We start from the raw sequence: 18,138 nt of genomic DNA on the forward strand, positions 1-18,138 counted from the left end.
TACTTCTTTTTTTTTTTTTTTTTTTTTTTACAGTTTCTGTCCCTATTTACGTTCAGTGAATGGAAAAGGGCAGCCTGGACATTCTATAGAATAAGGCGAGATGGAAGTAAGTTTCTTTTTTGTGTACTATCCTTTTAAGAAGGATTTGCATAATAAGTGCTTTAGCCAAACCTTGCACAGCAAACTCATGGTCTCAAATGGGTTCATGTGGGCTAACTGGTTTATAGTATAAAGTTCAGTTTGATGTTCTGTAAATAAAATGTCTTTTGCAGCCGGTCATTAAGTGAATGATCTGTTTTCATCCGCAGACGTGACCATTTGCATTTCCATATGTAAAAATCTTTTAAAGAAAGTTCTGTAATTATGCCTTTTACTCGCCACCGATTTAGACGAACTATAAATCATGGCAAACACAACTGCGTCTGAGGAATGTGAAACGGTTTGCCCCACTGCAGACACAGACAGATACACAGATGCTAGAACACACACACACACACACTCTCTCCTCTTACACGCTCACGTACTCCGGCATATATATACTGTCCTTTTGTCTCGTTTCACATCCCTCAGCTGTCCACTGTCACTCACCCCATTTCATGCTGCTGTCACAGGACATTTTCCCACAAATCTCCCACGCACATGTTCCCTCTGACAGTTCACACACGTGCCAGAAACACACAGCACACACATTCAACCCTGACGGGTCCGAAGTCGACATAAAATCAAAATGGACCCTTTGACTATTTACTACACGTTTCTGGTCTGACTGTGAATGATTCATTGGCGAAAATTATTCCAAATTATTTTTTTGTCTTCATAATCTCGCTCTGCCTCTGAATTGACTCTCCTCTTTCGTTGACGTCACCTATTGTTAACCAATAGCCAATAACTATTTTATATTTTAGAAATGTCTTAGTCTGGTGAGAAAAAGCCTGCTTTAATAGTCCCATCCAAATTTTTTCCCATTAAATATTTTATTTTACTCAGAAAAACTAACATCATATTACAGAAGTACAATGAATTATATTCAGGGGTATCACTGTGGCTCTCAAGAACAGCATTTGCAAGACATTTTTACTTTTAAAAGCAGGGGAAGTTTGACAAAACTACATGTTCTAAAATTACAAACAGCATATGTTGATTTGCTTATGATTTGTTTAAAATAATATGATTTTAATAGAATTTTTTCAAACTGGGAATACAAAGCCAGAAGAAACGAGAACACATTTTTTGAATATTCAAATTGAAAATTAAACATGCTGTGACATCAGACATTCTGAATCTGTATGAAATTACATTTATATTTCCATTTGTGAAATCACATTGAAAATCATTTTTAATCAATACTTTTGTCTTGTTTTCCACTAACAGTCTAAATACTGATGGTATTCGACTATTTTAGTGGAAAACAAGACAAACAAGGCAAATCTACATGAGAATCAAAGCAGCGTAAGATATTATGAAAAATGTCTTGAATTAACTTTGTTTTTCTTTTCCCATTGGCAAATTATTAAGTGTAATATTATATTAAAAAACGATTTGCCAGTGGGGTAAGAGAAATGCCGTGCATGAATTTAGACAAATGAGTGTGTTTTTTTTATTACCTGAAGACCAAATTTCCTGCAACACGCTTGAGCATTCGAGGAACTATCTGAACATCAAGAGAATTTTATCTGACCAAATTAAAACGCATATCCAGAGAGAATGTGCTGGTGTCACATGAGGATTCGTTCTGACTAACCTCTATGATAGGGTTCTGTCTGTGTGCCACATGGTGAATACAGAGAAATCCAACTTCTCAGAAGGAACTCCCTGGAATGGACTCAGAGTGCATGTAATGCAGAGCCAAGACTTACTACTATCTTTGTATTCCTGCGTTTTTATCAAGTTGGCATTCATACAATGACCTGATCAATCCAATTCACTTCACACACATTCACTCATTCGAACTCTCGTTTGTCCTCTTCACAGAAAGTCATCTGGCCTTGAAATCATAGTGATACGTCAGCCACCAAACAAACACCCATACGCACACATGCATATCAATCAGCAGGGAATGTAAACCAAGCTTTGCTGAGTACTTTAATCATGTTCTACTGAACTTTGTCCCAGTATTTGGAAGGACTTCTTGGTCCCTTTAATTCAGTGACATGTGTACCCCATGCATACTTGGAAAGATGTTGATTTTACTTGGGAAAACCCTTTAAATCAGAAATATAAAATAAGTAATCAAGAGTTTTCTGATATGCATAATTTCTCTCAATAATACTTTTTTCTTTCACTAAAAAGACCTAAAGCTATTAAATATGCCATACTGCAGCTGTAAACGTACTTGAGGCAAAAACCTACAATCTGCTCCCCAACATCTTTATTTTGCAATGCCATCATCTTAATTTGAACACATTTCCACAAAATAATCCCCTGTAGGCAGATTTCTGTGTATCTTGTCACATTCCTGTGTGTTGAGGAGTTTATCATGTTCTTCTGATCTCTGCAGCTGTAGGAAGAAGCTGAAGAAGTTGAGAAATACATGCTGGCAGTTATTCTGAAAATGTCTGTTTCCCACCGGAATGAAACTTATACAGGTGAATCTCGTGCGATAAGAAATTATAAAGAAATCGTAAGCTTTACTTTACAAGTGTCATGACAATTAAGCACATTTCAGCCCCAATTCCCATTACTTTAAAGGGTTAGTTCACCCAAAAATGAAAATTCTGTCATTAATTACTCACCCTCATGTCGTTCTAAACCCGTAAGACCTCCGTTCATCTTCGGAACACAAATTAAGATATTTTTTGATGAATTCTGAAAGCTCTCTGACCCTCCCATAGACAGCAATGTAATTACCACGATAAAGGTCCAGAAACGTAGCAAGGAGATCGGTAAAATAATCCATGTGACATCAGGGGTTCAACTGTAATTTTACGAAGCTACAAGAATGCTTTTTGCACACAAAGAAAACAAAAATAACGACTTTATTGAACAATTTGTCTCCTCCGCGTCACCCTGGTGCCATTTTGGAGAATATCCACTGAACGTAAACAGCGTATGCTATTCTGTGTCAGCTGCTGACACAGAATACTCTCCAAAATGGCACCAGGGTGACACAGAGGAGACGAATTGTCTATGGGAGGGTCAGAGAGCTCTCAGAATTCATCAAAAAATATCTTAATTTGTTTTCCGAAGATCAACGGAGGTCTTCCGGGTTTAGAACGACATGAGGGTGAGTAATTAATGACAGAATTTTCATTTTTGGGTGAACTATCCCTTTAATTTATCTGGAAGTTAATGATTCCCATGATTCAAACGTCACCTAACTTTGCAGTAAGATTAGGGGGCTGAAACAAACATTTGAGACCACTGAAGTGTGTCTAACCACCTGCCTGCAGTGAGACATTTGTACCTTTGCAGTTTACTCATATCAGTCTTAAAACTCCCCCTTTATTTGTTTCTCCACAGGCAAAACAATGAAAAGCCCCCTCCGTTGGAGAGAGAGAGAGAGAGAAAGAGAGGGATGGAATGAGAAAGAGAGCGAGTGAAACCGAGTGAGTCATGAGTGCAGCTTTGAACAACAAGGGGAAATCCTCCTATTGAGAGGCATGCGCTGTGGAAACGCATCACTCATAGAGGTAATGGAACCGGAGGCCACACACAAAGCAAAACTTTTAACCATTTATCTGGAGACCGTTTGACATTGTGTCATGCAAAATGGTAGCACTTTTAATAACAGTAAACTGTCATGCATTAGCAATGCAAACTACATTTCCTGAACATTTTCATATTCTTAGAGGATTTTGTTGTTTTTAAAAATGATATGGCATTTAAAGTGCATGCGCAGTACGTAGTGCTCTTGATCGTTCAGATTAATATGCATGTTCTTGTCAAATGCGGCTTGAATTCTTCTGGGAGCGATACAAATTTGTGGTTTTTCACATTAAAATACTTAATGCTCATCAAGTAGTCAGCGCAGCCTACACAATGGAGCTATTTAGGGAAATTTCACATGAATGTCATATGTAGGTATTCACCCCTGTACTTTCTGTTGCAGCACTTGCGCTAGCACTTCACTCACAGGAAACTCAGGGGGAAGCTCCCCATCTAGGTTTAACATTAAAAAGGAACGTTTCCTGTTGCTTACCAGTGTTTCTCTCACATTGTTCTCATTTGCATGATTTCCACCCTGATGTTAAAAATCAGGGTTTGTAGGGCCCCAAGAGACACAGTTACATCATATAATTTGCTTTTGTTCTGCTTCAACAGAAATCACTATGAAGATGTCAACAGGAAGTGCATGCACTTGAACCTCATATATATATACATATATGCACTTCCTGTACTTAAATGTATATAAATACAACTTCTTTGACTTATTTTCTAACTGTTGTTATGCAGAGGTGATGAAATGTTAATGATGAATACATTTGATGATAATGACTATAAATTCGCTTGACACTAATTGTAGATAAAAGCACAGATTCCTGAAGTATATACTGATTTAATGCATGAACAGGTAAAAAAAAAGTTCAATATTTCTGAGAAGCCATGAAAATTACTGTTAAAATGTGACTCGTTGTGGTCATTTTCAGCGTAGCATAATAATTTGGCACAGCAGTAATTTAAGGAAGCCTCTAGGATGCTTAAATCCTGTACAAAAATAGTGAAATGACGTTCATTAACAGCTGGCTCAGGGTCAAAATAAGAGCTGAATGGCCTTAAAATGTGGGCTTTTGTTGCACTGGCTGAAAACAGGACAAAGCTGATTGGTGTTTGTTCAGGAAAATGAGCTATATTATGACTAAAAGAGCCATTTTCTTTCCTGTTAAATGCAGCGCCCCCAAAAAAGTGTTTAGACGTTTAAGTCTGAAGGTTATTGCATTAGATAATAAATTAAGAAACCAAGTAGTATTTCGAAAGACAGATAGCACAAGCAAAATATGTGATTTGAGTGTACAAAAGCATCTAAATGTTTTGCAATAATTATTTTTGTTTATTATCATAATTGTAGCCTGCTGTATTTTATCTTCATCTTACAGCAGCTATATTTTTCATCTTCATTTTTTTTTTTCTTTTACATTTATTGTAAATGTTTAATGTTTCTTCACAATAGAGTGTAAAGCATTAAGCTGTTTGCCCATTTAATGTGTTGACAACCTCTTGCAAATCCATAAATTTGCATCTTAGATGCAAGCTGATGTTTCAGCAGAAATCAAATGTTGCTGCGTTTAAATAGACCGAAGTGTCAAGTGTGAAGTGTCTGGTTTAATCAGCGGATGTCTTGACACAAAGATGGGTTAAAGGGTATTTTATGAAAAAGGCACACTGTTTTATACTCTAATGGCTGTTTTGCTGAAATCAGAAGATTGTGAGTAATCCACCATGTGAAGCTCCCACCCTTTTACCAGAAGAGTTTAAAGAGTTTATCTTCCCATGCATGTCTGAGTGTGTTCTGATCTACCATCAGTCCAATCATCTAACCGAGTCTGACTGTGCATGACAAGAACATCCAACTAAAAATATCAACCACCACCAGTAAAGCTGGTCTGAAGATGAATGATCTGTGAACCTCTGAGACTTTCAATAAGCTCATGGTCATGATGTCTCATGATTCCTGTGCATCTGCAGAACTGCACAAGAGATTCAGATCACTTACTGTATCGGTTGGATCATGCAGAAGGTAGAGATGAGCTGTTAGACACCATCACTTGTAAAAGGGGAAGCCCCCTAGCAAAAACAAGACTCATCATATGACATACATGACAGAAATGGAAGTTTTCAGTTCAAAAACACCCACCCATGAGGGGCCCGGGTCAAATTTAGCACTCATTTCTGATTACTGAAAGTGAACCTTTTTACAGGGGTGTTAATGTGTTTTCTCTCTTAATCTGTCTACTTTACTCATGCAAGACAAGTATCAGTATTATTATTAGTCATGCTTAAGTTTACTGATGTGAGCAAATCCTAATTAATAAAATTTGGCAATAAAACGGCCAAAAGAATGCAACAGACTTGCGCCGAAGGGAGGGAAATGTAGTGCCATATAGTGTAACCATGCACTTGAAAGTATCTAAGAACACCTTAGCAACTGCATAGCAACAGCCTGGCATCATGACTGTGAGTTTTGCTCTGGCGAACTTAAAAGAAATTGCTCTTTATATTTACTATTATGTGTTACTATTGCAGCACATTAATTATGTGAGTTTTGCATAAAACTGTCTACGTGCATTGCAACGGTGTGACTGATGAAAATGGTTTATGTACTTTGGAACCATAACTTTATGATCGCAAAGTAAATCCGCTATGATAGAATGGTTAGGAGATGTTACTATTTTCATCCAAGCTGCCTTTTTTGGTCACCCAGATTTCTCCGAGGTTTTCTCAAGGCTTCCATCTTAATCACAGACCACACATGCTGGAGAACGCTGAAATTACACCAAAACAAGGGCAGAGTGTCTTGTGTAAGCAGTTTTTCCTTGAGGTAATTAAAAATGTCACATAAGGGCTCCATTATATAGCCATGGAGTTTCCCTAATGAGAAGTATGGGAATGCATAGTTACAGCAAAATAGAAAATGCAATGCATGCATTTATTGTGTTTTTCTGTTTTTGAGCTCCTGACAGTGACGGCTCCTGCTCACCATCCAGTTTCACAGTATGGAGAACCTCTGAGATTCTGCTAAACGTCTGTTTTTGTGTCCTGAAGAAGAAATAGTCATACAGCTTTAGGGTGAGTAAAGTATGACAATTATCACTTAAAGAGGAATTATTTCTTTAAAGCACACCAGGTTTATTCACATTCAGGCTGTTATAGCTCACAGTAAAACACATGTTCAGACTTTGGTTTGGCCTCACAGTTGTGATTCTCTGTATTATGAGGACACCGTGATCCCTCAGTAGCTGTTATTTTCCATGTGTGTCTTCATGTACAGTATGTCTCTGTACTTGGATGAATTTTCCTGGGCTGAGGTCCACGTGTCTGGGATCACACTGGCTGGAATGAAGGGATTTCTCTGCCCTCTGTGTTCAGCCACTCAGTGTCCACATGCACACATACATTCAGAAAGTCTCTTCAGCTTAACTGGAGAGAGGCGAGTTTCTAGGAAAAGCCTCACAGAACGTCTCCATTCTAGCCAATGATTAACAGGTGCCCGAGCTGAGCAACAAAAACAGCACTGGGGAACTTTCTAAGTTGTTTGATACAACCTTTGTGTTTTAGAAACAAAGAAAGAGAACGGAAGGAATTTGAAATAATGGTGTAGTTCTGAGTGATTTTATTCTTTTATTTATTTTTTCATACATATTAATAATTTTTTATTTAGTCATTTAATGTTTTAATTAAAGTTTTGAATATTTTTTTACATTTAATTTGAACAATTTAGTAATTTTTATTTTATTTTTGTAGATATTTTATTACATTTAATTATTCAATTTAATTATGTAGATTTTATGTTGTATGTTTTTATTCTATTTATGGATTACATTTTTTCTTCATTTTTTATTACATATGAATAATTTTTATTTTATTCTATATATTTATTAATATTAATATTATACTAATATTTAAAGGGAAACCTGATATCTAGTGAACAGAATTTAGAGATTTGGTTAAGCACTTTTGGTTTCACTTAATAAGAAATCGCCTAGAAAGTACACAGCAATGAAAACACAAAGAACAACTTAGAGACCACTTATCATCAAAGAAAAATGACTGCACTTCTATTTATTTAGGTTATTTGTATTTATGCTTTGGCATTGTCTTACATTATGCTGAAAATATTAAATTGACATAATACATATTGAAAAAAAAAGTTTTTTAATTGAAATCTTATAATCTAATCATTATAACTAATTGTGTGATGATAGAGAGTATTGAAAAGTATTGTACATATATAGTGAGTATATATCAGCTTTGTGCTGGCAAAAGAGGTTTTGAATCTCAGCTATACGATACACACTAGTGTTACGTAACAGTTAGTTCTCACAGTTGTTCAGCTTGTGTCTTGATGAAGTGTAGATGTGTCCCGGAGCTGCTGTGCAGAACAGAGCTTACATTGACAGCGCTGAAATGCAGTTATAATTAGTTTGGAAGAGCAACTGCTTCTGTATTCACTCACACACTCTCTCTCTTCCTCTTTCTCCCCCCCACACACCTTGACCCTCGGTAGCATTCTTGGGGGAAGGGATTAAAGCCTGAGAGGGGGGTTGGAAGGGCAGAACAATTACCCTGAAGAGGCATTGGGCCAGACCCCTGCAGGTAGAGCTGACAGGGCGAGACCTCAAGCTGTCATGAGCTATTAGCTAGGCAGAGATGGCCAGAGAACACACACTCAGATGGAGCAACTATACGAAGAATAGCTCTTTTTCTGCTGGACTAGTCTATGTTCAGCATACTGCTTGTACTCAATATGCACTATGTGTTGCAAGTGCAGTATGGACTACATTCTGCATGCATACTACACTCACCAGGCTATACAGCAATATCCCTTCTTCAAAAGATGATTGTGAAGTGCAATATGCATAGAGCCACAGACTTTAGTCGCTCAGTCTTCTCTATAAGAGCTGTCAGTATTTGGAACACACTACCAATTAGCATTAGTCAGTGTTCCACCTTAATTTAAGTTATGACTGAAAATATGGCTGAAGACGAGCCAAATATGTGATCATTGAAAAACTTTTTTTTTTTTCAATCATTATTCATTAACATTCATTTATTTTAGGTGTATTAGCATTTATTACAATGCAACTTGCTTGGAATTGTATTACTACTACTTGTAATGTGTTTTTAATATTAGGTAGGTGTGATGTTTTATGTTAATTAATAATTGTTTTAATTATGCCATATATTGCTTTTTTTCCTGCCCATGGACTACAAATGAATTTTAGTAGCATACCGTTGTTGTCACTGCATACCGCTCCACATAGTATTTTTGGAAAATATTTAGATGTGTTCTGTGCAATATGCTAATATTGTATTCAAACGCAGCCTATGGAGAGTGTTTATTATCATTCCAGCTATATACAGGTATACAATTAAACGAAATATTGCAATGCAGTTTACAAAAATTACAACAATATTATAAGGACACACTGTGAGTAATACAATTACTTTACTAAACCATACACTGTAAATAGTAGATTTTGTCTCTACAGTGATATATATACATATATATGTATATATTCTTCCATACTCTGTGTAGTCTTTTTTGGTCTTTTTACCACTTTTATGAGAGAGGACTGGAAATGATTTGGAGAGAGATGGAACAACATGTCTTTAAACCATGCTTACAAGTTCAGGCTAAACTTATAACCCTTAAAGACCTCATATAATCTCACCTCAGTTGCCTTTGACCAGGTCACACACTATGTACAAATGTGGAAATTGCCTCTATTAAAGAATGACCAACCTTTGAACAAATATACTGGGTGTGTTTGTGTCAACAGAATGATGTAAAACTCTAAAATCCTGTGCAACTCTTGTACACACACAAACACATGTGTACTGTAACAACTTCCCTTGTTAGTGAGTAGAAAGACATGATGCTTTGCAATATTTTTAATGTTGTATTTGTTTCTGCTACATCAAAACACAGCTCTACAGCTACAAATGAGCATTTCCCCATCTGTCACACCTTCTTGTTACTTCTCTTTTCTTCTCTTTGCTGTACGTTTCTTGGTTACTTCCTCTTTTTAAATTCCTGATTCTGAAATATAAGACGAATCTCACAGGTTTACAGTCTTATTATGTTCACATTCAGCTCTCATTGTGCTCATTAGCCTGTTTTAAGCACAGATGTGTTTCTCTCAGAGAAATGAAGGGAAAGAATGCTGTTGCACAGTAATTTAGCCAAGAAATTCTCAATGAGCTATTTAAGCCTGTGGGTAACTAAACTTAGAGAAGGATCTACCATTTTTTCTGTAAACATTATATTATAGATAGTATAAGACCAGACAACCTTTATTATTTATAATTTTGATTGATACTATAATTATAGAGTAGAATACTTAATAAGTGTTAATAAGTGTAATAGGGAAAAAATAATTATATTTAAAATATTTAAAAAAAAAAATGTACACATATTTTGGTTAAACTTTCAAATGTTGAAATATATAAAAAATGTACTTAAAGGGGCAAGAAAATACACTTTCTAGTTTAAAATGAATTTTGAATAAATGTCTTTTTAATTATGTTTTGAACAATCTATTCTATTTAAGCTATTTTTCTGTTTTAAGCATAAACTTAACTACCTTTTTTTTATTTGAGATTTATGCTTAAAACAAGGTTTTCTGTGTGCCCTAACCTCTCTTTATGTGTACGTACATGTGCTGCAGGACGTTCCTGAGATGACAGACATGCACACCTACAGGAGCTCAGGGGTGAAGCCCCCCCATGGCGACGGAAACGGCCCGAGGAAAGGCCTCATGCTGGAGGGAGAGGGGCCCGGCCGCTCCCTCAACAATGGAAGCTCTTGGAAGATTCTAGAAAGGTCCTGTGATTTACGATTCATCTTTTTCTTGAATGCCGCTTCACTCCCTGTTCACTTTGAAACATGGAGCAGTTTCTCAAAAAGTGTGTTTCTTTGCATGCACATGAGACTGTGATACCCGTGTGACCCAACCGGTCGAGCGGCATTTTGGCACCCTCAGAAGATAAAAAGAAATATATTGTGCAAAGCAACTAACATGTCAACACAAGCTTTTATCATTCCTTTGTCAGTTTAAAAGCTTTTATGTGGAATAATCTTTCCGACACAATTTGACATACTTGAAATAATCTACATAAATTCCATTAATGTTTAAAGACACCCTATCAGCTTCTACGCCTAATTACCCCGGCGCTTCTCTCACTGTGACTGGACTCTCATTATGCTCTGAGGGCATGAAGAAAAGGAGGTTTAACATCCACAAAAGAAAGAACCTTCTTATGCCCTGGAAAATGGATACACGGTGACCTTTAACCTTTGGGGGATTAGGCTTCATTAGGGGGTGACCCTAAAACCTCTGTTCACCCGTATGCTCATCTCTCTGGGATTAGAAATCTTTGACCAATAGGTCCATGGAATTTAAAAGCAGGTTATTAAAGTGTAGTGTGTGTTGCTACTAGTTTGATTGTAAAGAAAGTCACAAATAGTGATGGTAAACAATTTAGCTTCACCATAAACATTACCATCTCTTGTTAAGGGAGAAGCGATCAGTCAGCAGAGTAGACGGGAGCGCGTGAGTGTTTGCTTAATACTTTGTTTCTACATCTGTTGTTTAAATTGTTACTTGCTGCTAAGAAGGTTTATTTCGTTCTCTAGCTATTTCTACTGCTATTTTTCGTTGTAATTTGTATTTTTGATTGCACTTTATTTGTAATTAGAGTAATAGCCGTCGGCTAAGAAGGAGCTTTTGTTATTTATATTGCTCCATTCCTGCACTTAAGTGCGAAATTTAGTTTCAATTTGAGCAATTGCCCTGCTATAGGCTTTTGGGTGTGCTAATTTAACAAGGCGGCCACAGCTGTTTTCTCTGAAGTGTCGGGTGGCTGTGTATTTGTTTGTTGTCTGTCAGCTGAGGTGGAAGCTGGATGGTCTGCTGTCCTCATTCCCGGAGGATAGCAGTCCACTTTTAGTCTTTGGCGACTTTAACATTAATCTGGACAAGCCTTATGCTGCAGATTTCCATTCACTCCTAGCTTCATTTGATTTCAAACGCCTTAACACTACAAACAAGCACAAATCAGGCAACCAACTTAATTTACACACGCATTGTACTACAGACAACATTTTGGTAAAACCTCTACACATCTCTGACCATTTCTTCATTTCATTTAACCTACATCTTCCTACCTGTGTGCCACCAACCCCTCTACCTGTTACTTTCAGACGAAACCTGCGCTCCCTTTCACCCTTCCATCTTTCCTCTGTAGTATCCTCCTCTCTTCCTTCACCTACCCATTTCTCATCTCTGGACGTTAATGCAGCAACGGACACTTTATACTCTACTTTAACTTCTTGTCTAGACAATATATGTCCTCTCTCCTCCAGGCCAGCACGGACTACCCCTTCTAACCCCTGGTTATCCGATGTTCTTCATGAGCATCGGTCCAAACTCAGGGCAGCAGAGAGAAAATGGTGCAAATCAAAAGATCTGTCTGACTTGAGTATGTATCAGTCTTTGCTTTCATCTTTCTCTGCTCAAGTCCATACTGCCAAATCTTCATATTTTCACAACAAGATCAACAGCGCTACAGACACACATAACCTCTTCAAAACATTCAGTTCTCTACTCTGTCCCCCTTCACCACCTCCCACCACTTCTATAACAGCTGATGATTTCGCCACATTCTTCACAGACAAAACTAGAACAATCAGTAGTCCGTTCTCAGCTCCACACACACACGAACTCAAACCAACCGCATCCACGCCTAAAATTTCCCCCTTCTCCTTCTGTCCCCTCACTGAGGCAGAAGTATCCAATCTTCTCCTCTCCAGCCATCCTACAACATGCCCACTAGACTCAATCCCCTCACACCTTCTCCAAGCAATCTCCCCTACACTTTTACCACCACTCACACACATCATCAACACATCTCTTCTCACAGGAACACTCTAACAAGTTGTTTTTAGGTATCATTGTTTCTTAAACAGAACAACCAACTGGATCCTAACCAGTCAGGCTTCAGGAGTGGCCATTCAACTGAGACTGCGCTACTGTCAGTCACTGAAGCCCCCTGCCACTCCAACTCTACAGCATGATTTCTCCATCCAGCTAGGTTCTTCTACAATTACCCCATCAACTTCGGTGAGAAATCTTGGTGTAATCTTTGATGACCAGCTGACTTTTAAAGACCACATTGCAAAAACTGCTAGATCTTGCAGGTTGCATTGCACAACATCAGAAAGATCAGGCCCTTCCTAACGGAGCGTGCTGCACAACTTCTTGTCCAGAACCTTGTCATTTCTAGGCTGGACTACTGCAATGCTCTTCTGGCTGGACTTCCATCATGCACAGTCATCAGCATCCGCCTTCTTCCACTCACTCTTACGAATCTACATTCCCTCCAGAAGTCTGAGATCCGCTAGTGAGCGACGCCTCGTGGTACCATCACAAAGAGGCACAAAATCACTTTCCAGAACATTTTCGTTTACCGTTCCTGGCTGGTGGAATGACCTTCCAACTCCTATCCGGAATGCTGATTCCCTGACATTTTTCAAGCGACAGCTGAAAACTCACCTCTTTCGTCACTATCTGACTTCAACCTAAAAAAAACAAAAAAAAATTTTTCTCTTTTCTTTCATCTTTCTCTGTCTAGCTTGTACTTATTTGAACAATGCTTGAAACTTGTTATGACGAGCACTTCCTGTGTCTATTTCCCTCTTTAAGACGAATCGCTTGATGTATTCCCTAATTGTAAGTCGCTTTGGATAAAAGCGCAGGCCCTTGTCATTTCTAGACTGGACTACTGCAATGCTCTCCTAGCTGGACTTGCCTCATGCACAATCAAACTTTTCAAATGATTCAGAATGCAGCGGCACGACTGGTCTTCAACGAGCCCAAAAGAGCCCATGTCACACCTCTCTTCATCTCCCTGCACTGGCTGCCGGTTACGGCTCGCATCAAGTTCAAGACACTGATGCTTGCATATAGAACAGCCTCAGGATCAGCATCCGCCTTCTTCCACTCACTCTTACGAATCTACATTCCCTCCAGAAGTCTGAGATCCGCTAGTGAGCGACGCCTCGTGGTACCATCACAAAGAGGCACAAAATCACTTTCCAGAACATTTTCGTTTACCGTTCCTGGCTGGTGGAATGACCTTCCAACTCCTATCCGGAATGCTGATTCCCTGACATTTTTCAAGCGACAGCTGAAAACTCACCTCTTTCGTCACTATCTGACTTAATCCTAAAAAAAATAAATCTTTTTCTCTTTTCTTTCATCTTTCTCTGTCTAGTTTGTACTTATTTGAACAATGCTTGAAACTTGGTATGACGAGCACTTCCTGTGTCTCTTTGCCTCTTTAAGATGAATCGCTTGATGTATTCCCCAATTGTAAGTCGCTTTGGATAAAAGCGTCTGCTAAATGAATAAATCGAAATGTAAATGTAAGGCTGTTTTAATTCCTTAACTAGTCTAGATATTCAGGCTAGTTAGTTATGTATATCATTACACACCAAATTTTGAAGAAATACAGGAGTAAATGTCAAAAAATGTTTTTTTATTTGATCAATTATCCCAAAACAAAGCAAAGAGGGACATGGATCTGAGTCATTATGTACTTAAATTGGGATTAAGATAAAGCCACTTTGTTTTAAAATTGCAGGGAAGTTTCTGTTAGTTACTTAAAACCGTTAATCGGTGTGACAATGAGGTTTAGTTGATTCTGAGTTGATAAGATAAAGTGTTCTAGGCTGTGCTATTGAAGCTAAAGTTATGCTACTTTGACTGCATGCTAGATCAGGAAAACATTTAGCGAATGATCCATATCTGCAACATCTAAATAACTGCTTACATGGCAATTATGACATCAGTTCTTGAAAGACATAAAGTCAGTTGTGTGACAGTATGACGTATATAGTTTATCAGTTGAATTAATGAAAGTGAAATGTAAGCCATGTGGCGAGTCATTTTGCACTCCTTTTATGTTATTCTAAAGATAAAACCTGTAAATTAAAGGGGATGGTTGTTCTGTTGGTAATATTAGTACTGAGTTAAATGACATAGTATATGAGATGATCAAGAAAGAGTAATGTTTGTTTCATGGCCACTGAGGTCCAAAGGCATTGAGTGCCATAGATCTGTTGAAGTCAACATAAAACGGTGTTCAAATCCCATTGTACTTTCATAATGTAGTGTATTTTAGAATGAAATAAGATATTCAGTGAGAAAAGGATGATGAATGAGACAGGTTTTAATTGGATTGTGAAAAGCTATTTGTTTATGGCAGGCAGTTGGAAGGGAGAGGTTGGGAAAGTGGATTACTTTTTTGATAAGATTGCAAAGACAACATGCAACTGATGAATCGTGCTCAATAATGTGCATTGATAGGGTCAATTTTGATTTCATATTGCATTCACGTAGGTAATATTGCCCAGCAGTCCTTAAGTTAAAAGAAGTCATGACATACCAAATCTGTATTTCTTCTGCAGAAGATATTTTAAATATATTTTTGACATTTTTTGTTTCAATGAAAGTCAATACGGTAAAATACTGTTTTGGAACCCTTTATTGTATGAACAAAAACAATTCAAACAATATATTTTGTGTTCTGTAGAAGAAAGCCAAACAGTTAAAAAAAACATGAGGGTAAGTATATGATGACTTCATTTTGATTTTTGCCTGAACTATCCCTTTAAAAGCTGGAATACACTACATGACTTTTAAAATCTGAAGAGATTTTTAAACATTAGGCATCATACACTTGCCGACTTTGTAAATGGCAAAAAAATGCCTGATATAAACTGATTTTTTTGTGTGAAATCGGTCAAGTCCAACTGCCCAAAATCTGTGGACTGGCTCTAACTTTTTTGTCAACTTTGCGTTGACTTGTCCAGACTGCAGATCAGACAAAGGTTCAAATCTGTTCAAAGGTTGTGTAGTGTATTCCAAATGTAAGTAAACCGCTGCCATTATTCCCAGGGCTTAACTTTTCGGGGTTTGTTGCAAAAACACACACATGCATTGATCTCAAACTGTCCTCAAAATACTTTCCCAGCTCCACACATGCATCCAGGACGGTCCCCTTCCACACAGCACAGAGGGTGTATCCCGGCCTCAAACAGATCTCACACCTGTCCTTGTCTACCACTCCTCGTGTGTCAGCGTAGCATGTGGATTTCACTGGCTATTTGGCATTTTTGGGCCGAGCCCTGGAGCGTGACCTTCAGTGACTGCTACCTCTCGAAAAGCATTTTTTCCGAAAACAGCCGTCAGTCATTTATGTCTCAAAATCGAATTCTGAAGATTCTGAAGGTGCATTGCTGACATATCTACTTGTCAGTTGTGCATGTAAAATGCGGTCATAAATCATGTTTTAGCCCTTTAGTAATACAAGTTCACCATTTCCGGGTCCTGGGTTTTATGACATAATGGTTGCATTTTAATACTTAAAAGTATGTTTTGGGAGGATGCTGATCTCTTTGGCATGAACTATTGTAATGAATGAATGCGTTTGTGACCTTTATGGTCAATATTCTTTAAAGAGGCTGTTTCAGCTTTAAAATCTGCTTTCATGTTTTAATGACAGTAGGAAGGCAGTGAAACGTCCCAGCGCAAACATGGCTCCTGTCTCTTGTCACCTTCCTGTGAGGGAGCGTATGGCCAGAGACACTTTAGTGTGATGAAAGCAAACACAACCGTGTCAGTCCACATCAGACCAACAGGCTAAAGCCCAAGCACTGATAAAAACACTTTCACACAAAGCAGAAAATGGCAAGATTGTCATGCGGTGACAGATGTGTATCTTACAGACTTGTTGAAAAAGTTTCATTTGGTGTTTTTCAGCAAATACCCTCTTAAAAATAAAGGTTCCAAAAAAGGGGTTTTCACAGTGATGCCAAGGAAAAACCATTTTTGGTTCCCCAAAGAATCTTTCATTGAAAACATTCTAAAAAGAACCATTTTTCTTATTACAAAGGACATTTTTCTTATTACATTTTAATAATCTAAAGAATTTTGGTGGAGTGGAAAGGTTCCATGGATTATAAAAGTTCTTGATGGAACTTTATCTCTTTACGATCAGACCTGAGGTGATTCCCTGTGATTTGGAGGGCTTTGGTTTAAAGAGGGTCTTTTGGAATGCTCTGGAATCTGTCAGGACGTTTTCCTGCTTCCTACTGAACAGCCTCAGGACACAAGCTAAACATGCACTGATGTGTGTTTAACCCTCCTACAGATGTTGCAACTTTTGATCTTAACATTCACAACATTAAATGTGTGAAATTTAATGGCTGACAATAAAGATTAAAAAAAATAAATAAGCATTTGTTATTGAAACAAAGAGCTGTATGATTGAACAGAGACTTAAACATGAAACTAACTGGGAGCGCTTTCTTTTTCCAGATCTTGTCTTTTTCGTAATGGTCTCACTTTGGTTGCTTTAGCACCTCTCTGTCTACAGCTTCAGAACGGTTCAGGAGCCAGTTGTCTAGATGACAGTACATTTACATGTTTAAAGACTGAATGGGGACTTCACAATGCAGATTGTCAGGAGACAAACCTCGCTTTCATTCTCTCCAAAGCATCCATGACCCAACAGGTTTAGGCACAAAAGATGAAAGGAGACTTAAGTAAAAACCCGTTCTGACACTTGTTGCAAAATCATCAGTGCTTCGGCCAGGACTTGCTTGGTGTTCTGAGGAAAATGATAAAGGTCACTTAAAGTCCAAATGTTGTATTATTCTAATTTAAATATGTTTTAAAATGTACTTTATTCCTCTCATGGAAAAGCTGGATTTTCAGCATCATTGCAGTCTTCAGTGTCACATGATCCTTCAGAAATCATTCTAATATGCTGAATTTCTGCTCAAGAAGCATTTCTTATTATTATCAATGTTGAAAAAAAGTTGAGCTGCTTCGTATTTTTGTGGAAACTGATTAATTTTTTCCAGATGAATAGAAAGTTAAAAATAACAGCATTTATATGAAATCAAAATCTTTTACATTGTCCCTTTTGATAAATGTTTGCTGAATAAAAGCATCAATTTCTTTATTATATATACTTATTTCTTTTTATAGCACCATTTATCAAATACAAAAATGTGTTTTTAGACATTTCATTAAACATTACATGAATCATGCAACTTTGCTTCTCTTCAAGAGCCAACTAGGGCAGTAAGTCAAATATTTACCCACAGTGCCTCTGGCGTCAAGTGTTTTTGAATACTAGCACGAATTTGACTTTCAAATAGGGCTGCACGATAAATCGCATGCGATATTTAACGCGCATCTTATCAGTAAAGCCGGTTCTGTAATCAGCGGTAAATCTCCATCACCTGCGTGCTTTCACATTGAGCAGCATTAACTACACAGAGCCGTTGTTCACTGACGAGTTGCGCAAAAAATCGCGCGAATATGAACGTGGTTTAGCGCAGCTCGTCAGTGAACAACGGCTCTGTGTAGTTAATGCTGCTCAATGTGAAAGCACGCAGGTGATGGAGAT

At 37.7% G+C, this 18,138-nt stretch overlaps 2 long non-coding RNA genes across 2 annotated transcripts; both read left to right on the top strand.

The window, feature by feature from the left end:
• On the top strand, nt 1–6,469 carry LOC107666122 (uncharacterized). Its single transcript, XR_001631635.1, has 4 exons — nt 1–106; nt 2,498–2,585; nt 3,460–3,629; nt 6,359–6,469. It is a non-coding gene; the product is annotated as an uncharacterized LOC107666122 (long non-coding RNA).
• A 122-nt stretch (nt 6,470–6,591) lies between these two features.
• LOC107666123 (uncharacterized) lies at nt 6,592–17,063 on the top strand. Its single transcript, XR_001631636.1, has 3 exons — nt 6,592–6,723; nt 10,326–10,480; nt 17,040–17,063. It is a non-coding gene; the product is annotated as an uncharacterized LOC107666123 (long non-coding RNA).
• Nucleotides 17,064–18,138: the final 1,075 nt, after the last annotated feature.

Source organism: Sinocyclocheilus anshuiensis, unplaced genomic scaffold, assembly GCF_001515605.1.
Source record: "Sinocyclocheilus anshuiensis isolate Anshui unplaced genomic scaffold, SAMN03320099.WGS_v1.1 scaffold447, whole genome shotgun sequence".
Classification (NCBI taxonomy): Eukaryota; Metazoa; Chordata; class Actinopteri; order Cypriniformes; family Cyprinidae; genus Sinocyclocheilus; species Sinocyclocheilus anshuiensis.